The sequence below is a fragment of the Onychomys torridus genome, chromosome 2 (assembly GCF_903995425.1).
Source record: "Onychomys torridus chromosome 2, mOncTor1.1, whole genome shotgun sequence".
NCBI classification, from domain to species: Eukaryota; Metazoa; Chordata; class Mammalia; order Rodentia; family Cricetidae; genus Onychomys; species Onychomys torridus.
Genome location: NC_050444.1, coordinates 32,940,071 through 32,962,798, shown reverse-complemented (window position 1 = coordinate 32,962,798; position 22,728 = coordinate 32,940,071).

The window sequence follows — 22,728 nt, the reverse complement described above, 5'->3', positions numbered from 1 at the left end:
TAAAAAACAAAATAATCTAATTAAAAACTGGAGTACAGATTTGAACAGAGAATTCTCAACAGAAGAATTTCAAATGGCTGAGAAACAGATAATTGGGAATCAATCTACCTCAAGACCCAGATATACCACTCTTGGGCATATACCCAAAGGATACTCAATCATACCACAAGGACACAAGTTCAATTATGTTCATAGCAACTTTATTCATAATAGCTAGAACCTGGAAACAACCTAGATGTGCCTCAACCAAAGAATCGATACAGAAAATGTGGATCATGTATACAATGGAGTATTACTCACCTGTTTAAAACAATAACATCATGAAATTCAAAGGCAAATGGATGGCACTAGAAATAATCATTCTGGGTGAGGTAACCCAGACCCAGAAAGACAAACATGGTATGTACTCACTCATAAGTGGATATTAGCTGTAAAGTGAAGGACATCCATGCTATAATCCACAGACCCAGAGAGGTTAGGTAACAAGTAAGGCCCATGGGGGAACACTCAGATCTCCCTAGGAAGGGGAAATAGAAATGATTTTGTGGGTGTACTGAGGGGTAGATAGGGATGGAAACATGAGGGATCAGGTTGGAGAGAGTACTGAAAGAGATTATTGGAAATGGGGGGCATTTCAGGGTCAGGTAGAAACCTGGTACAAGGGGAATTTTCAGGAATCAAGGATAACCCCAGCTAAGACTTCTAGCAATAGCAGATATGTAGCCTGAAGTGTTATCTCCTGTGACCAGTCAGACTTCCAGTGGAGGGACTGGGATACCAACCCAGCCACATAACCTTCAACCTACAGTCTTTCCTACCTGTGGGGTAAGGGTGGCACAGAGATTGTGGGAGTGGCCAGTCAAAGACTGGTTCAGCCTGAGACCCATGCCATGAGAGTGAACCCCACTCCTGACACTGCCTGAAATGCCATGACCCAGAAGTTGGATGCCCCAGAGACCTAGCATAGAACCAAAAATGACTGGAGAAAAAAAAATGTCAATGTAAAGGTGCCTAACAATATTCTGCTATACTCATAGACTGGTGCCTAGCCAATAGTCATCAAAGAGCCTTCATCCAACAATTGATGGAAACAGATGCAGTCCCTCAGCCAAACATTAGGCAGAGCTTGGGGAAACCTGCTAAAAAGAGGGAGGAAGGATTGCAGGAGCCAGAGGGGTTAAGGACACCACAAGAAAACCCACCCCACAGAAACAACTAACCTGGGCTCATAGGGGCTCAAAGAGACTGAACCAACAACTAGGGAGCCTGCATGGGACTAACCTAGGCCATAGGCCATATGCTTGTATGTGACAGTTGTGTAGCTTAGTCTACTTATGGGGCTCCTAACAATGGGAGCAGAGGCTGTCCCTAATGCTTTGGCTGGTTTGGGGAACTTATTCTCTATACTGGGTTGCCTTGCCCAGCCTGATTACAAGGTGATGTGCTTAGTCTTATTACAATTTGATATACCATGTTTTATCGATATCAATGGGGAGCCTGCCCTTTTCTGAATAGAGGCAGTGGAGTGGATGTTGGGAGGGAGAGGCATAGGGGAGATTTGGGGAAGGGACTGGGAAGAGAGGAGGGAAAGGAAACTGGAGTTAGGATATAAAATAAAAAAATTGATATTTAAAAAACAATTGAGTTTAGAGCTTCAAAACTAGTGTCATTATGATAGCCTCAGAGGAGCTGAGCAGTCACTAGTTTCTTGCTGTCTTCCAGTGATGGCATTGTCTTGGGAAAACGTCTAGAGAAACTCAGTGACAGTGTACGGAGGAAAAATGTAACTATCTGTTTGATTCCCAGCTTGAGATGTTGAGAAAGTTGTAAATTCCATGTGACTTGCTTGAGTTTTGCCTCAGCCTTCATGGATGCTCTTGTTTGAGCACGGTTGGTGCCTTGGTTGTTTTGGAGAGCAGAAGGAGGTAATAGAAAGACTTAGCAATCTTTAGAAAGATCTCTTAGAAAATCACAAATAGAAATCAGGCTTGTAGGAGCAGGCTTAAAATCCCTGCACTTGGGAAGCAGAGTCAGGAAGATTGGGAGTTCAAGGTCATCCTCAACTGCGTAGTGAGTTTGAGGTCATCCTTGTCTCAAAACAAATCACAAATACAAATTTGTCTATGAAGGGTGGCTGTGTGATTACTATGCAGACCAGAATACTTCTGAGAGTAAACGAGAACACTACGACTAGTTACACCAGGCAGTTAGTTGTCTGGTTTGCGACACTCCAGGGGAAATGGGACCTGGGGTTACCTAGCTTTCCCAAGCCATATTTAGTAAGGAAGAAGTTTCTATAAACTGGTGCCAAGTGCATTATTAATTGATCCCCCTCCACACTTTGCTGAGCATGATCTCATAGAAACCCCACTTGAGGTATTGTTGCTCTACATTGTCACCAGGGTGTCCCGGCCTGGACAGATTGCCTTTTGATCATGTGCCGCAGAGGAACAGAAATCCCTCTGACCATGGTGCTTAAGTGTGGGGCCCAGCAGGCCCCCCACCCACACCCCCTGCTAGCTTTGCTGATCACCAATCACAGACTGAACCCTGTTTTCTGACCCTTTCTGCTGTGCAAACTGGGGGAGCCTGTCTGGCTCTCCATTTTGTGAAATGTGAACCATGGGGACAAGTTTTCAACCCTGATTTTGGGGTTCTTGTCAATCAATGAGGAGAAGCATAAGCAGTGAAGTACTACATGTTGGCTGTGAGTGAAGTATGGCTTTCCTAGTTAACCAGCAGGGGCAGTGCATACTTCTTAGGCATCCCATTTCCTCATCCATGGAAAGAGTGTGTTTTATCTGCTTCTTCAAGGAGTTGGGGATGATTAAACACAGAGAATGCTTAGTATGCACAAACATGACCTGGTCCTCTTTGAAACACTGTTCCTATAATGTTGACACATTGAATTCCAATGGATTGTTTTCTTTCCTTACTATTGAACTCCATTGTTTTTGTTTGAGACAGGGTTTCTCTAGTAGGCCTGGTAGGTCTAGAACTCACTATATAGTCAAACCTGGCCTCAAACTCATAGAAACCCACCGACCTCTGCCTCCCTAGTGCTGGGATTAAAGGTGCGGGCCACCATGTCCAGCTGAACTCTGCTGTCTTCAATTTCTCAACCTGGGCAAAAGAAAGCCAATAAGCTCTGTGGACCACAAGGCAGGAGTGAGGATGCTGACTGGTGAGGAGCTGGAAGGATTCAAGGGACAGGCTCAGGAGTGACAGACTGTGAGCCTGCCAAGAAGCAGCACAGGGAGCTCCTTCCCTCACACTGCTAAAAATACCGCCGGGAGAGTCATTTCTCTGCTTCTATTTTAGAAACCAGAGACAGAGCCACCATATTCATGTTTGGATCTTGGTCAGCCTTCTGGTCTGGGTTTTAAATTTCAAGAGAGGTTTTTGTGGAGGGGGCAGTTAAAATAGCCTGTAGAGTTTGAGAATTGAAATTTGAAAATAGATATGTGTTGGGTATCATTTAGGTAATTGCTAGTATTTTTTTTTAAAAGGCTTTATTAGAAATAGTCGGGGTGCCACAATGAGAAAATGTTTTCTGCTATTGGCTTGCCCATAAGTCTGTGGTTGTGTGTGTGCACATGTGTCCACAGCCTTTCACTGTGGAGTTTTGCTCACTTACTTCCCCAAGCATTTGTTGAGTCATTATTACTGAAAACAATGTATCCAGGCTTTAGACAGAAGTAGGAAAATGTAAAGACAAGTAGCAACTGATTCCTTCTTCAAGCTTTCCTACAATGTTCTGGGAGACATGAGGCTTCCAATCCAACACAAGGAAACAGGTTGGGGTCGGAGTCTAGAGGGGCAAGTCATGTGTAGAAACAGGCTAATTACAGGCTGGAGAGATGGCCCTGGGTGCTCTTCCATAGGACACAGTCTCAGTCTCCAGCACCCACATGGTGGCCTATAACCATCCATAACTCTAGTTCTGGGGGACCCCACTGCCCTTGTCTCTTTGCTATGCGCACCAGACACACAGTCAGTGCATTTACATACATGCAGAAAACCACTCATACACAGAAAATACAATATACAAATACAAATAAATACAAATACACCTTGACAACAACAAAGAAACGGGCCAGTTAACCAAACATCAACCTGTCAAATTGTTTCACCAAATGACCAATATTCTAAAAGACCAAATCAGTAACAATCAACTTGCCAACCAACAATCGGTAACAGTCAACTTGCCATTGGCCTAGGGCCACTGAGTGTTGCTAGAGAAAGAATTTGCCTCTGGGGTCTACAGAGGAAACCTTTGGGTTAGCATTTGTGTCAGTTTTACTTAGTAGTGTATTTGTATCTGAAAAGTGGACAGTTTTAACTTCCAGCTATGGGATATTTCCATGGTTAAGCAAGCCCCTTGAGTTGGGCCATGGGAAAGCATTGTGTGTGCCAAATTTCAGCAACCAGAAGTGAAGTTTTCTTGCTTTTAGGGAACTTGATGCCTCAGTTACATTTCCAGTAGGAAACATAGGCCACTAGAAGAGCCCCCTTCCACCCCCACCTCCCAGGAATGCAAAGCTAGTTTTGTAGGTGGTACAGGTCCCATGAATAGCAAGGGTGAGGAACTGTGGTGACTACATGAAAAGTATGGGATGGTGGCAGTCACCTTCCTCATCTCATCTCTAGCAGGTACTTCTCACTGCTCAAAGCCAGTGATGGGCAGAGGTAAAGAATTCCTAAGCAGGAGGGAGGGGAGAGTAGGTTTATAGGGCACCGGCCCCCAAAGAATAGGGGCATAAGACGTAAGTTTAGGGGTCTCCTGTAAGGTGGTTTTAGGGATTCTAACAGAATTTTGTGTTTGGCTTACTAAAGCCCCTATGCAGAGCTCTTGAAATATAGACATATCTGCATTGGCTGCCCGGGACTCCCCTAAAGCCCAAAAGAATTTTAGGAGAGGGCCAGGGTACAATATATGGCTGAGGCTAGAAGCCCATTGGCTTGATTCTGGCTCTGTAACTGTGCCTTAGCACATCAGCCTGAAGGAAGAAAGAGTGGGCACCACTCTTGATGTGCTGTAACTTATGTGATCCTTAGACCCACCCAGGACCGATGTTCAATAGCAACCCTTTGTGCTAGGGCTGAGGTGCAGTGCTTGTTACAGTTGCGTTTCTCACTTTGAACCTGGACTTCCTTTGGATTCAGTGAATCTCTGAGGTTCTTGGATACTGAGAAAAGGGTATCCCAACATGGAGGTAGATTTCCACTAATAGACAGATGGAACTTTGCAGGATTTAGTAGCATAATAAATGAGACGCTTGTCTTATGGTGGTACAGAAGTTCATATTTGGTACAAGAGACTGTTTTGATGAACAAAGGCCAGTGGTTCATTAAATATCACGGACTATGTTTTGAAAGCAGAGGCAGGGGCAGCAATTGCAGTGAGAAAGACAAGAACCAGAATAATTGGTATTATACATGGCTTGTGATTTCTCCACATTCACAGCTTTCATGCTAACATTTTCCCAGCTTCCACTGGTTTTTAACTGTCAAATTGACAAATCTAGATTTACCTGGGAAGAGAATCTTAGTGAGGAATGACCTAGATCACATTGGCTTATAAGCATGTCTGTGTGGCATTCTCTGGAAGACTCAGCCCACTGTGGGCAGCACCATTCCCTAGGTAGGGAGTCCTGCAAAGTATGAGTAAGGAGAAACCAAGCAGACAGTAGACAAGAAGGAGGCCTCCGGGCCTTTACTTTTCTCTGCTCCTGCCCATGGATGTGATGTGACTGGCTGTTTTTACTTCTTCCTAGTGATGGACTTTAACCTGGAGCTGTAAGCAGAATAAACCTGTCCCCCCCCCTCCCCCATTGCTTTTTGGCTGGTTGTTTTTATCACAGCAACAGAAAGGAAAACTAGAACATAGGCCTAGAGAGAGGATGAGGGCAAATGCAAAAACACCATCCTGTGTTTTCCTAGGCCATAAAAGGTGATCAAGTCAAATCAGAACTTGTAAAGAAAAAGTAAAATGGAATTCCATGAAATTCTACTGATATTTTCTGCACATCTGTCTTGTACATCAACTTCAAGTCCTGGAAAGGAGATGTAAAGGAGAGTTTAGATTTGAGTGTCTTTAAAGACATGGGATGTGGCATAGAGCCTTTGTCCAGTGACTGATGGAGGCAGATGCAGAGATCCACGGTCAGGTACCAGGCTGAGCTCTGGGAATCCAATTGATGAGAGAGAGGAGGGATTCTGCAGGCGAGGAACTTTGAGACCCTGATGGGAGTATGTACAGAGATGACTGGCCACACTAGTGGAAGCCCAAGAACTGTGGACTGGTGGCTGTGGAGCCCCCATGGGACTGGACTAGGCCCTCTGGATATGGAAGATGGTTGTTTGGCTCAAACTGTTTGGGGGGCACCCAGGCAGGGGGATTGGGATCTGTCCCTGGTCTATGGGCAGGCTTCTGGAATCTGGTGCCTGTGGTGTGACACCTTGCACAGCCTTGGTGTAGTGGGGAGGGGCTTGGACCTGCCTAGGCTCAGTGTGCTGGGCTCTGTTGACTCCTCATGGGAGACCTTGATTTGGGGGATGTGGGGTGGCTTGGGAAGAGAGGGATAAAGAGTGTGAGGAGGGAGGAGGGGAGAATCTGTGGGTGGTATGTGGAGTGAGTAGGGAATTTCTTAATAAAGAAAAATTTAAAAAAAAGAAAAAAAGAGATGGGATGTGGGCAGTATGGACTTGTTGGGGTACAGTGGGTCTTTTTGCTGGTCACTACTTTTTCCTTGTAGCAGAACAATTAAAAAAAAGTCTTGGATATAGTGAAGATTTGATAACTTCTTAGTTATTTCCAGTTGCTCAAACTCAGGGCAGACTAATCTTTTCACTTCTTTCCTGAATTCTGTAACTTAGGTTGAATGGGGGAGCCAGTGTTGTGCTTCCAGAGCCTTTCTGTCTCTTCCAGACTCTGTCTGCTCCCAATTGCTGGGGTGTAGAAATGCATGATTTGCCCCCTGCCCCAGGAAGCTTGTCTGAGGGGAAAGGCTGCCCCTGTTCTAGCACAGTGCACATTCCCTGCCGTGGCTTTGTTATCAGAGAGATCTCTGATAAGTTTACGGTTACTTAGCCTTCCCTGATGCTCAGAGTTTAGCTCTGTCCTCTTTGGCTCTTTACGAGAATCGTGAAGCAAGCATGGGCCCAGGTTACCCTAACAAGCTAGACTGAGCCACACATCCTCAACAGACCAAGTGAAGAGACAAAGTGTTTGTGAAAAGCAGAGAAAGGAGATTTGTCCAATGTGGCCACTTTGGGAAGAGGAACAAATAGAGATCCAGTGGCCCCTCCAAACTCATCTTCAGGGTTCTGATATGAGGTCAATTTAAATAGAGGGCAAGAAGCATGCAGAACAAAACAACTTCTGGGGGTCCACTGTTTCAAGAGTCCAGCAGCCAAAGAGGAAAGGAAGTGTCTCTTCAGAATATCTTCGCTCCATACTCCAGTGAGTATATGGGCAACACAAACTGGACTTGGTGTATTTGGGGGGAGGGAAGGAGGGTGCAAGGGTTGGAGGGTGGACTTGGGAGGAAAGCAAATCAAATGTGATCGGGTGCATTGTTAAAAGTCCCAAATAATTAGTAAAAATATTATGTTGGACAAAAAGGAAACAATGAGAATATCTTCATTCTTTCTGTGATTGTTAGAACAGTGGTCTACATTTTGAGCATCTTTCTGGGTGGGCTGTTGCCTTCATCTGTGTTGATCTGTACTGCTGATGTTCCTTTAAGGACTACAAAGGTCTGGGACTGAATGGAGATTACTTCGTTCCCCCACTTTCTCCAGACTTGAGAAACTTGTCATCATTTCGTTCTATCCCAGTGTTGCAGAAAGTCTTCCTAACAAACAGCTCTGGATAAAAAGCTGATTTGGTGCTCCAAGCCTGACTATGCTTCTAAATACAAGGGCCACGTGTGAAGCTCCCTCCCAGTTCATGATGCTCTGTTTTTGTCCAACGGCTGCATTAGCTTCTCCCAACTATAGGATGAACAGACACCAGTACAGCTTTACAGGACATTTCCCTGGACCTCTTTTCTTGCTCAGGGATGCAGAAGGGTGGAGGCATAGAGGATAACCTTGGCTCTGGATTGAGAAGTCCTAGAGAAAATCTGATGATGTGTGTTTGAAGAATTAAAGAACCATGCTAAAGAAAATTTGTCTAAAGTAGGAGAGGTTTGAGTAGGCTCCAGGCCACTGGGCTGACACTAGTGTCTCAGGTACAGGAGGGAAAGAAAGATTTTGAGCATATCAGTGACATCCCCTCACCCAAAAGACTGTGTCCCAATTCCTGTGTGGGGGTGGGGAGACCGTAGAACAAAAGGAAGAGCTGTTTTCCCACAATCTGTCTTTGAAATAACAGGAGGACAAGGCAGCATTGTTCGGAGAGTCATGCCACGGAGCAACACCAAAGGGGGAGAGTGGGACCCTGTGGCCCTGGCAACATGCACAGTGACCTGTGTGGAGTGAGGCTGTGGCTCTCTGGTGGTAATACCTTTAGTTCGGCTGACTGCATGGCTGACTCCTCCTGAAGTAGACAAGGTGGGAAGGAGCTGAGGAGAGAAGAGTGGATGAGAAGGCCTCACAAGTAGCAAGAGGCAGGTGAAAGGCTTTAGACGTGATAGAAATGGTGTCCTTGGCATGGGTACCCACCCGTTTCCCCTTAAGGAAGTAGCTCCAGAGTCCATGTTGTGCTGACCTGCCATAAAGGCTTAAGGTACTTCCCAGCAGCATTGACCATAGGTCAACAGGTACCTATAACAGGAGTATTGTCCCCACAGAGGGGCCATCTCACGTCTGACTCACAATTCACACCACAAGGCAGATGGCATAGTGCTATCTGAGCAGGGAAGTAGAGAGAGGGCTCTGGTCATTCCTGAGGGCTTAAGACATGGAAATAATTGGGAAGGGAACTATCTAAACACTTGGGTTCAAGGGTCACATTTAGAGTAATAGTGTCTTGGAGCAGAAGTCACGCTTGCAGGTGAGGATGATGGATGCATATGTCACATCTGTATGTGTTTGCTTATAATTTATCAGAAGAGGAGGAGACAGTGAGATAGAGGAGAAAACCTTCCACAAGGACAAGTTTTAAAGGATCCTTCATGAGCTTTAATCCACAAAGCAGGAAGGGGCAGCCAGGCAGCCTGTGTTCTGAACTGCTGAGGGCAGAGACCAGCAGAGTGGCGCCCATAGGACACTCAGCATGGCAGCCACTCCTCTGAAATGATTGAGGAACTGTGAAGAGGCAGGACACAAGAAAGTTTTCAATTGTTACCTTAATTTGGACACATTTCAAAGAGACCATGAGTGTTCAGTTAACTGAAGGGATTCATAGACTTACTTCTTTCAGTGCCTGGGATCACTGCAGTAGATGGTCTAGCCATGCATTTCACCATGCTGAAAGGCCTAGTCTGTTTTCCTCAGTGTGAGTGTCTGCCTGTCACCTGGAGATAGCTCCCTTGACATCTGTCCCTCTAGTTCATGTTCAAACTTTAAGACTCGACACACACACTAACTTTGTCTCCCGCTTCCCCTTTTCTGGCCCATGGTGGGAAAAGGGAGTCCTCTAATTCTTGCCTTTGTCTTCTCCAGGCCACAGTGACTTCTCTCCCTGCTCTGTGGTCCTTCTTGAAATCTTCAGTGAGCAACTTGGGTATCCTCACCCTGAAAGCTGCACTACCCTGGACCCCTTTGTCCAAGCTCAAATATTTAGTGTTTCAGAGAGCATTTTCAATGAGGATATGAAGGTTAATATTTTCTAAATGGCTAGCTTTGTTGATTTATGTCTTTACCAAAGAATTCAATCACTTATTGATTACATATGATAATATTGATTACATATGATGATATATAAGCTTCATTCCCACCTATTATTTTTATCTATATCATTGTTTACTTGTGATATTGCATAGGGGGTGCCATCAACCATTTATAACCAAATTGTGACTTTGCTTGGATGGCCCTTTCAATGGTAATACTCATTAGTCACAACAGTAACTGGCAGTTTAATTGCATCAAAGTTTTTGAAGACAATGACTTCTCTACTGAAGTAATTATAAATAAATTCCAAATGGAACCTGGCACCACCCTGAAGGAATTCTAATTTCACACTGTTGGGGAAGTTGACCAAGATGGCTTCAGAGTAGACTAACTTTACACAGCACATTTAAAAAAGGACACTTTCATTCAGCATCAGGATCATACTATTATATTTATTAATCAACAGCATGGGAAAAGGTGAAAAAAGGTCTAGAATAAGCCCTTTGTTGGAATGCCTTCCACTTTCCACAGAACAGAAACTAAAATAACCCGTTACACAGTTAGTCACAAATATGGTGTTTTGTGTATACACGCGAGTATTGTCTAAAACATGTCTTCTTTGTAGTGGCCAGGCCCTGCCACCACTGTGTTTGGCTGAGTTCACAAATCTGTTACAACCTGCAGCTCCTCTGTCCCTACCCTGGCTCTCCTATCCTGCTGAGCTTCGTTTCCTGGCAATAATTAGAACCTCTTGCCACCACCATAGCTACAGCTGCTGTGGGAACCACCATAATCACCTTGGTGTTGTGGTTTAACAAAATACTGGTCTCCACCTCCATTAGGGCCGGAGCTCCTGCATCCAAAGATTCTTCCCTTCATTGGTCCAAACTCTGAAGACGTTTGTCATTATTGTCAAAATCATTGTAGCTTCCACCACCTATAACGTTGCTCCCATCATTACCAAACCCATGATAGTCATCTCCACTGCCAACTATCTGCCACTACTATGGCTGCCACCAAAGCCACGATGGCCAATGAAGCGTCTTCCTTGACCAAAGTTGTCATTGCCACTAAAACCACCTCTACAACTGCCACCGAAGTTTCCAGAACCACTTCATCCCTTTCGGCTGGATGAAACACTAGCCATCTCTTGCTTCCACAGGGCTTTTTTTTTTTTTTTTTTTTTTTTTTTTTTACTTCATAGTTGTAGACATTTATGGTATTTATAAATGACAATTTTATTCAGAGTCAAGATTATTAAAGGTTAAAGAAAAAAAAAAAAAGCAAAGCCCCTCTGTCAGTCATGATTTCAATCACTTCAATTTTCCCATACTGTTCGAAATAACCTCACAGGTGATGCTTTTCAGTGTCTTCTTTAATGTAACCAACAAAGATCTGTTTCACAGTTAAGTGGGCACCTGGTCTCTGAGAGCCTTCTCTTGACACAACTCTCTTTGGTTCCACAACTCTTCCATCCACCTCATGTGGTCTTGCATTCATAGCCACACCTACTTCCTCGGCAATGGCGTACCTGACAAATCCAGAGCTCCTGGATTGCTTGGTGTTTGGATCTCTCCTCACCACCGTCGGTGAGCATTCCACATGCTCAAAATGGTTCCTTGGCCTCTCCTTGGTTGTCGCGTTGAAGCTCGGCTTCCCGCAAAGGGCTTCAGCTGCTGTCCTGGTGCCTTGGGAGACTCTGGCTTAGTCATGACGGCTGGGAGACTGGAACCTTCAGAAACGCTTCCTTAGCAGAATGGACGGCAGAAAGCACCGCTTTAGATTTTGATTCTGGCTTAGTCAAAGGTTTGCTTGGTCAGCACGGTTTCAGGGCACTTCTTCCTGGAGCCTGAGTACCTGCTTTTGTTGCCTGTAGGTTCCTGGGGAACTGCTGCTGATTCATCTTTAACTCACTGTTGTTTAGTTCCTCAGCTTGACTCTGTTGTCTATGGTTCTTAATTTCTATCTACTTTTTAGAAACAAAACAAACAATGACCCATACATTACTTACTCTAAGCCACATACTTTACTGTATGGTATGGTACATCAAAAAGAAAAACAAGCAACTTGCTGGATTAGTTCATTGCTTATGAAGCATGAGGGATAATACTCAAATAATTGCAGTAGAAAGGCATATGAGCATTTGGTAAATGTTCCTGAAATCCTATCGCTCAGGTGTGCGGGAGGCTGAGACAGGAGTTAGAGAATTCCTGAACCCAGGTTCAGCAAGACCCTGTCTCAAAGACCATCCAAATAAAGGGGCTACCCTTATAGAAGACCATTTTATTCTTGAGAATTTGTCAGAGATTGCAAGTAAGTGCTAGACAGGACTTTCCATCATTTAATATAAGCTATAGGGATTTTTTGATGTTCCAGGGATCTCTGTGAGTTCAAGGCCACACTTGGCTACAAGAGAGAAACAGAACCAGGCAGTGGTGACACACACTTTTAATCCCAGGAAGTAATAAGTCAGGACACAGAAAGATATATAAGGCATGATGAAACAGTAACTTGCTTTCCTGAGGCTGAGGATTTCATAGAGGTAAGCTAGTGGCTGTTCTGCTTCTCTGATCTTTCAGCTTTCATCCCAATATCTGGCTCTGGGTTTTATATTATAAGACCTTTTAAGATTCATGTTACATTCTGGAGCTCAGGGAAAGGCAGTTCAGGCACCCTCACCACTATTGCTAGTAGTCTAATCTGGAGTCATCTTTGTGGATTCCTGGGAATTTCCCTAGCAACAGGTTTCTCCTTTACCCCATAATGTCCCCCTCTATCAAGGTATCTATTTCATTGCTCTCCCACTCTGTCCCTCCCCCTGTTGAAGAGAGGGAATTATATGAGCAAGGGAGGTCAAGATCATGATGGGGAAATCTGCAGAGACAACTGAACTAAGCTCATAGGAACTTATGAACTTTAGACCAACAGCTGTGGAACCTGCATGGGCCCAAAGTAGGCCCTTTGCATATGGGAGACAGTTGTGTCGCTGGGTCTGTCTGAAGCACCCCTGGCAGTGTGATCAGGATCTATCCCTCGTGCATGAGCTGGCTTTTTGGATCCCGTTACCTATGGTTAAAACACCTTGCTCACCCTTGATGCAAGGGGGAGGGACTTGGTCCTGCCTCAACTGAATGTACCAGGCTTAGCTGTCCCTCCCACGGGAGAACTTACCCTCCAAAAGGAGGGGGTGAGGGGTGGGCCAGGCAGGGGTCGGAGGAGCGGGAGGAGGGATGAGAGGAGGATCTGTGGTTGGCATGTAAAATGAATAAGAAAATTTATAAAAGTATCTAACCAAGGGATATTGTGAAATATTATAAAGATTGTGTCATCAGTACTGAGTCTAGAAGGTATATTTGTGTGTGTGTGTGTGTGTGTGTGTGTGTGTGTGTGTGTGTGTGTATGCACTCATGCATGCATTTTGTTTGAAATCGAGAACTTTGATATAGGAGTTAGTGAGAGACAACAGATCCCTATTGTGGGATACTCATATACTGTGTGAAGATGTGTCATTGTGACTGGTTTAATAAAAAAGCTGAATGGCCATAGCTAGGCAGGAGAAGTTAGGCAGGACTCCCAGGCAGAGAGAGAACTCAGGGGGATGAATTTAGGCATGCAGAGAAGCCAGTGAGACACAGAGCAAGTCAGAGGCATGGTATTGAGGAGAGGTAGCAAGGCAAGTGGCAAAATGTAGATGAATAGAATGGGTTACTTTAAGTTATAAGAGCTGGTTGTGAGCAAGCCTAAGCTAAGGCAGAGCTTTCATAGTTAATAAGTCTCCATGTTGTTATTTGGGAACTGGCAGATCAAAAGGAAAGTCCAGCTATGGATCCCCAGGGAGATGGAGAAAACTAAACCTGGGAGTAGCGCAGTGAAAGTTCTGTCAGTATTTCCTGTGGGATTCTGACAACCTTTGACATAAATGGGGAACTGCCCATCGTCACCTAAGAAGTGCCCACTGAAGTGTAGGGAGGAGAGAGACCTTTCCTTTGATGTCTGAGCCTCTGTTGGAGTGCATGGGCAGGAAACAGATTAAATAGGAGAAAATGCATACTTAGAGGTGTGGTTGCTTGCATATTGCATGAAGTCCGGACATTGACCCTTTTCATGGGGTGAGGATGATGGGAAGAGGATATGACAATTTAGGACCATTAATTGACTATGATGAATGAATGCACCTAGTGCTTAGACAATAGTTAATATGATTCTCTTTGGGAAACATAAGGGCCAAGGACATAGACCATCATTTATGATTTATCATCATTTACCATCTGTCCAGGTATAGTAAATTTTTAACCATCCTTCCTGCAGATAGGAGCTCAGTTGATCATAAGTCAAAGAAGGGACCAATGGGAAGTGTTTCTTTGGAGGGTCTGGTCTGTGGGTAAAGTATGGAGAGTTAGACTAAGCTGTTTCTCCTACCTGCCACTCTCCAAGAATCTTTAAAAATAATTTAAAGTAATTAAAAAATGTCATATTTTGGGGTGAGTTTCCCTACATTTCTTCAAAGGAAATGCAGTGTGAAGGCATAAGAAATTCAAGGCTAGTGGGTGAGATAGAAAAAAAAAAAACAAAAAACAAACAAAAAAACCCCAACAACAGAAAACCTAAAAACAGAAGATGATAGATGCAAATTTCTACATTCTCATCTCAGGCAGCAATCACAGCCTCTTGACTCAATGGCCTTACTAAAACCAACCACCCACCATACTGAATGATGGAGGCATCCCAAACCAAATTCAAAGTTTATGACAGCTGCTGAATTACAATAGTAGTGAAAGCTTTGTAGCATCTCTTATGAGATGGCTTGCAAGTGTTTTTGTCTGTGACCATGCAAGCATAACATTTATAACCTGGTCCAGCCTGTACACCCTTTGATGCAACTGAAACGTGCGTCATGGGAAAACATTCACCCTTACTATAAAGCATTTTTATACCCTTATTCTCTGTTATGTAAAACTTCTGCTTGTACATAATGAATTCATCAGGAAATCCCAGGTTTCAAGAATATTTAAAATGAAGTATAGGAAGGAACTGGTGGACTGGGAAAGGCAGCCCTATTTCCTACTTATGGGAATGAACTTATTCTTGTCTGAAGGCTGTGCAACCCTATTGCTGTGTGTAGCCAGCTTCTCTTGGTCTCAGTTCCGCCATATGAAGCCTTCATGGCTGCCTGTTTTGGTTCTGAAACCTGTGACCAGTGGGGAGCCAGGAAGAAGAATCTGCCATGACCAAAGACTGTAGACATCAGTTCACTTAGACCATTACATTCTGGAAAGTAGATGAGGATATAAATGCTCATGGGTTTCTTTCCAACCAAGGAGTGAGGAATCTAATTTTTATTCAGACAATTTGTTGACAAAGATGGGCTTAACGGTTCTCCTGGAATCAGTCTACTTTCAGCAGTTGAGAATCAGACTAATTTTTGGTTTGATTAAAGGAAAAAAAAAAACCCTGGCTTTAACAGTAGCTTGCATCAAGTAAAACTGATGTGCTAAAATAATTTGGAGGAAGAATTTAAAGAACTAGGAAGACTTATCATGTTTAAAGCTAATTGTGTACTCTTCTCTGCTCCAGGAAGACCCTCCCTTTGAGAACTACATTGAGGAGGGGATCATTGAAAAGCTTTCACAACCAGGAGGGCTAATGGACATTCTGCTAGTGAAACTGGATCTTTGATTTCAATGTCAAGTCAAGATGACGAGTTTGAAGAGGCTCCAGAGAGACCTTTAAGCTCCGCAAGCAAAGTGTGCATGCTTGAGCACGCACTGTAAGGCAGCTGTTGTCCTGTGTGGCCCTATGGCAGAGAAAAAGAAACACAGCTGACATTTAGTTTCTTTTTAGTGTGCCTGCGTCTCCAGCAGTGCCATTAAGCAGGTGCTCTTAGGAGGTTTGTTTTATGGATGAGCAAAATAAAGCTAGAGAGATTAAGAAATTTGTCCAATGAAGTGGACAAATGGGTAGAACTGGAGGACAGTGTGTTAAGTAAAAAAACCACTCATATGTGGATGCTAAAAAAGGCTGACTTATATGGAAGGCATGAACTTTTCTGAAGGAAAGGCAGAGGGAGCGGATAGGGGGAATGGGGGGAATTGGGGGGAGAGACTAGGAGGAGAGGAGGGGGGAATGGAACTGTGATTGGGCTGAAAAAATAATTCATTGATTAATTAACAGAAATTAAAATAAAAAAGAAAAAAGGTTGATCACAAAAAAGAGAGGAGAATAGAATTGGAGGGTGGAAAATAGGGAGCGGAAGGATGGAGGTAGGCTATCTACTAGGTATCAAAATACAGTCTAATAGAATAACAAAGCTCTATATTCTGCATTATCAGGGTAACTGTAGTTTATAACAGTCTATTATTTACATAAAAAAAACAGAGGAGTCAACTGAAGGCTTTAAACATAAATAATAATATATAAGGATATAGAAATGTTAATTACCCCCATTTGATTACTACCCATACACATAAGTACATGTAGAATTATATTGTATCTAATACACACACACACATACACACACACACACACATATATATATATAATTCTGTTCCAATTAAATATAATAAGTACATAAATGTATAAAGAAGCCCCATTTCATTACAGAATTCAGCTTATTGCTTCAGGCATGGTGGTGCCTGGGGGTAATCCCACCACTAGGGAGGTGGGAGGAAGAGAATCAGGAATTCAAGACTAGCCTGGGCTTCATAGGAAGCTGGAGGTTAGCCTGGGCTACATAAGACCTTGCCTCAAGGAATAAAAAACAAGAATTTATTTCATATTTAACAGTTGTCCAAGATTTTATAGCTATTAAGTTGTAGGCTGAAGAGTCTAACCTTGGGCAGTTGGCATTTGGGTCCAGGCTTTCCTGTACAATACTTGATGTTAGGGGTGAACTCTGTCTAGAAGTGGATTTGCCATGAAGCTTAAGCCCCTTTTCAAGGCCCTGTACTCATATGGTCATATATTTTCATAAAATTCACAAAAAGATATTTAAACTGCAACTCTGTGTAGTTTGATTTCCTGATAGAATTTCCCACGTTGCTTTGGAAAGAACTGTGGACATCTGGGTATCTGGCAAGGTGGAGAAGGAGTTGGGAATGCATTTAGCTTTAGTGGCACCAGCTTTTGTGGTGCGTAGTAACTGTTGACTTACCCATGTTGTAATACTCATGTCAGAGTCACGGTCGTACATCAGGCCCACAGGTTCTGCTCACGTGGACTGTGGTCATGCCAGACAGAGGCAACATATGGCTTGTGGAGGGAAATGAGGTTTGAAGTGGAGCCAGAAGCTCTTCTATAAAAATCTTCCCACATCCAATGTGTGCAATTAGATGTAAAAGGTTCTGTTTTCTTAGATACATAGTTAAAAATCAAAATTTTCTCTGTCAAAAAAATTCTCAACAATACAACAATGTAGTTACTGTTGTTTTTGTTTTGTTTTGTTTACAAGTGCATGTTTTTGAGAAGAGCAAACTATTGTTTACCAGAATCCCTATGTTTCAAGGGCACAATTTGAGGTAATCATATATTATAAGACGTATGTTCAAGCAGAATTTTCTCCCAGAGATGAGTGAGTGGAGAGGATTTATTGACCATTTAGCCTGTGACTTTATTATTGCCACAGTTTGGTATAAAGCAGATGCTTGAACAAATTCCCTCAGTAGCTACCCAGCTGAGCCTGAAGCAAGCCACACCCAGTGACTGTGCTCTTGGTGTACTTCAAGCAAGAGCAGAAAGAACAAGTGTTAGGACAAATGAATGCATATTGAGGTGTGAGAAGATTCCTGTGTAATGGTCAACAAGTGACGTTAATTTAGGGATCATTTAACTAGTCTCTACTCCTACATACACCCTGACATCTCATTGTTCAAATAGGAAAGAAAAAGGTTTTTTTATTTTTTATTTATTTTTTATTTATTTTTTTTTTATACTTTTTGAGTCAAGTTCTCACACTCTGTCCAGTTTGGCTTTCACTAGGGATTTTATATATGCACCAACCACACCTTATTAGGAAGTAAAATTTGACTTAAGTTTTACTGAATGTTGCTGCAATAATATACTCAAACAAACAAACAAACAAACAGAACAAAACCCTCCTCTGAATTGTATTTCAGTGCTCATATTGATTACTATAATAAAATACCTGTGATGGACTAATGGGGGGAAAAGAGGGTTATTTAGTTCACAAATTTGGAGGCTGAATATTCAAGAACAGACAGTTCTATTTAGTATCTGGCAAATTTCTTGTGACAGATGGTAGCCAATAGTAAGACTGCAAGACAGATTTGGTGGAGTCATGGTATGAATGAGAACGGCCCCCATAGGCTCATATGTTTGAATATTGGTCCCCAGTTGGTGGAACTGTTTGGGAAGGATTAGGCATGGCCTTGTGGGAGGAGGTGTGACACTGGGGTGGGCTTTGAGGTTTCAAAAGCCCATGCCGGATCCAGTTAGCTCTCTTTGCTTCTTGCTTGCAGATCAAGATGTAAACTCTCAGCTCCTGCTCCAGCTCCATGTCTACCTGCCTGCTGCCATGTTTCCACCATGATGGTCATGGACTCTAGGCCTCTGGAACTGCGAGCCCCAAATTAAGTGCCTTCTTTTATTGCCTTAGACATGGTATATTTTTACAGCAATTGAAAAGTAACTAATATAGGGGCAAGGCTGACTTTCTATGGCCTTACTAAACCACACAAACTAAAACAAATCCTCTCATTTCCTGAACCTGAATGGTTGAGTTAGCTCAACCTCAAATGCAAAGTTTATGTTAGTGTTTTAGCCACCTGCTCTCACAGTAACTACCAGAGTCCTGAAAGAACTGCATCAATGCCTTCTGAGGATAGTGTTCCCAATGATGGGTCACCTTCCAGTACTCCCTACGTTGCCTCTCACCTTCATCATATGGGGAACAGTCCTCTAGCCTGCACCAACCTTTGTGGGACACATGGAAACTACATCCAAGATATATAATAGATCACAGCAACTGTCAGTAATTTGCAAAGATCTTTGACCAAACATGCTTAAAAAGAAGTATCTTTCTATTTTTGGTATGGAAAACTGTCATGGACAAGTGTGTAGCCTGTGATGAATCCCATTAACTTGTATAATTAGTATGTATTACTAATTATAATTTTAAAAAGATGGTATGTGGCAAAGCATGGTGAAAATATTACAGAGATGGGTCAGGAATTACTAAAATAATTGTTTTGATTTTTCTGATGTTTATAGTATTACCAACTTTCTGAAAAGCAATTATAATTTGTTTTAAATTCTATAATGTTATTATTAATTTAGTATGTTCTCTTCTTCTTCTTCCTCCTCCTCCACCTTATTCACTCTTTTCAAATTTTCTAAGCTCAGGCTCCACAAAATTTGGGCCTGTCCTTGGGTGTATTTCCTTTGGGAGGGATGAATTACTGCATGCTTTGGCCAAGAGGATGATTTCTGGCTGCTAAAAGCAGAGGTATAAAAATCTGGATTGGAAAAAAAAAATCTGGATTGGTAAGCAGTACTCATGGCCCTGTATATCCAGGGCTGTGTCACTGAGAAATTTACACTATTGATTAGTTGAATTTTCTTCCTCTTCCTCTTCCTTCTTCTTCTCTTCCTCTTCCTCTTCTTCTTCTTCTTCTTCTTCTTCTTCTTCTTCTTCTTCTTCTTCTCCTCCTCCTCCTCCTCCTCCTCCTCCTCCTCCTCCTTCTCCTCCTCCTCCTCCTTTTCCTCCTCCTTCTTTTTCTTTTGCCTCAGCACCTGAGAATCTGGAACATAGTAAAGATTGACTTTGGGTAGACTAGATAAAAATCTGCCCAATATTTTAATGTTACCTCCCCGCCCCTCCTGCTCCATCCCCTGTAGCTAGAGTTTTCCTGCCTGGCCCACGGTCAGGACAGATCTCTCTCACCCGCCAGGCCCCTAGACACTCAGACCCAACCAAGTAAACATATAGAAACTTATATTGCTTACAAACTGTATGGCTGTGGCAGGCTTCTTGCTATCTAGTTCTTCTAGCTTAAATCAACCCATTTCTGTTAGTCTATAAGTTGCCACGTGGCTTGTGGCTTACCAGTACCTTACATCTCGATTGTCATGGTGGAGGCTGTCAGTGTCTCTCTGCCCAGCCTTCCACCTCCCCAAAATTTCTTTTCTCTTGTCCTGCCTATACTTCCTGCCTGGCTACTGGCCAATCAGCATTTTATTTATACAGAGTGATATCCACAGCAATCCCCCAAGTACATGTACTTTGAATTTTCCTCAAATCATAAACAGAACACACACACACACACACACACACACACACACACACACACACATATGAATATTTCCATGTTTAAGCTTGTTGGGCTTGGCTTTTTACTTTGCGTGTACATTTCTATTTATAAGGTACATCATAAACCCTTAGGAAGTAACTTTGTCTTTGATAGCTTGATGGGGTCAAAACATACGTACTCATTTTCCAGCTACCTAACGTTTATAATGTAACATCTTTAATTTGTGACATTGATTATGAATTTCTACTTTGATTCACTTTATTCTATGCTTGTTTGGAGATTACTTTGCAAAAATTTATCCCACAGAGAAAAAAATAGAGCATGTTTGTTATTACGTTTTTCTTAAAATCTATTGCTCTGAGTGATATGTATATGTATATATATATACACATAGCATATATGTACATATCATATATATACACACACATACATATATATACATATGTGCACATATGTATATACACATCATATATGTACATATCACATACACAATACACATATACATATCATATATGTACATATCATATATACACATATACATATCACATATATACATATCATATATATATTATATAGCCTTTCAGAAGTTGAAATGTCATCTTTTGAAATTAGTTTGGTGTATTATTTTTAGAGGTTTATTTTTATAGCCCCAAAGAAGCAAACTATCTTTTAATTACAACACAAATAGAATTAAACATACACAACTTAATAATTACACATGTTGAAGGAACAGTGTTTGGCTTTTCAAAGCATATCTTTGATAGATATGGGCAAGTTGTGAAGACATTTCTTTCTTAGTAGTTTTCAAAAATGAAAAGGGCCATGCCACTTGTGTATTTCTTTGTCAAAGTGTGATACCAGAATCTTATTTTTAAGAGATTATTTGTGTAGACATAATCTTGGTTTGACTAGGTAGTTTACTAGATAGATCAGGAGTTGCAAGGATTTTTCTATGAAAGGCCAGATGGTAAATATTTTAGGCTTTGATGGCCACCGGTGGTGTGTTCCTCCCCTCCTTCCTTCCCCACCTATGGTGTGTTCCTCCCCTCCTTCCTTCCTTCCCCACCTGTGATGTGTTCCTCCCCTCCTTCCTTCCTTCCCCACCTGTGGTATGTTCCTCCCCTCCCTCCCTCCTTCCCCACCTATGGTGTGTTCCTCCCCTCCCTCCTTCCTTCCCCACCTGTGGTGTGTTCCTCCCCTCCCTCCTTCCCTACCTATGGTGTGTTCCTCCCCTCCCTCTTTCCCCATCTGTGGTGTGTTCCTCCCCTCCCTCCTTCTCCCCTATGGTGTGTTCCTACCCCTCCCTCCCTCCTTTCCCACCTATGGTGTGTTCCTCCCCTCCCTCCTTCTCCCCTATGGTGTGTTCCTACCCCTCCCTCCCTCCTTTCCCACCTATGGTGTGTTCCTCCCCTCCCTCCCTCCTTTCCCACCTATGGTGTGTTCCTCCCCTCCCTCCTTCTCCCCTATGGTGTGTTCCTACCCCTCCCTCCTTCCTTCCCCACCTGTGGTGTGTTCCTCCCCTCCTTCCTTCCTTCCCCACCTATGGTGTGTTCCTCCCCTCCCTCCTTCTCCCCTATGGTGTGTTCCTCCCCTCCCTCCTTCCCCACCTATGGTGTGTTCCTCCCCTCCCTCCTTCCCCACCTATGGTGTGTTCCTCCCCTCCTTCCTTCTCCACCTATGGTGTGTTCCTCCCCTCCCTCCTTCTCCCCTATGGGTGTTCCTCCCCTCCTCCTTCCCCACCTATGATGTTCCCCCCTCCCTCCTTCCCCACCTATGATGTGTTCCTCCCCTCCTTCCTTCTCCACCTATGGTGTGTTCCTCCCCTCCCTCCTTCTCCCCTATGGTGTGTTCCTCCCCTCCCTTCTTCTCCCCTATGGTGTGTTCCTCCCCTCCCTCCCAACCCCTCCCCCTAAACCCTTCCCTATTTCCCCCCTCCTTGCTCCTCCCCTTCTTACACCTTCTCCCTTACCTCTTCCCTCCTCTTCTTCATTAAAGGGTATAAACCAATTTTTCATGCAAAAGGAGTCTGTAGGATGAATTTGATCTATGAGATGTAATTTGGTAACCTCTTGTACGGATGAGTCTGTCAGTCAGGGTAATGTGGTGTGTGCTGCAATTACAAGTCTGCTATTTGAAGATAACCTTGCTCCCCCACACTGATTATTTAATTTACTCTCACCAGGTCAGGTGGCTCCCATCCATTTCAAGCTGTTGGTTCATGGGAGCTATCTTTGGTGATACCCATAGGACAAGGCAAAACACTGCTCCAGGCCCAGTGCTAAGGCAGGCTCTCACTGTCAGGTTCCTGCAAGTCTGCCTATGGAGTGCAGGGGAGAGCTGTGGGGTCACCTGGACCTTTTTTAAGGTTTTACTTTTCCGAACCATCTTAATTGCAGAAGAATTGAGATGAGTGTAGAGTTCCCACAGACCCTGTACCCTTTGTCCTTTGTTATTACATCTTGTATTAGTGTACACTTTTCTTGCTGCTGTGACCAAATACAGGACAAGAAGCACCTTCAGGGAGGAGGGTTTGTTTTGGTTCACAGTGTGGGAGGCGTTCCCAGGTAGGAGGCAGAGGAAGCTCTGAGTGAGTGAAGTCCTTAGTTAATGTGTGTTTTGATGGCAAAGCCATTACCCACATTCCCGGGTTCAAGGGAAATGGCCAAGTTTTTCAGAGTCAGAT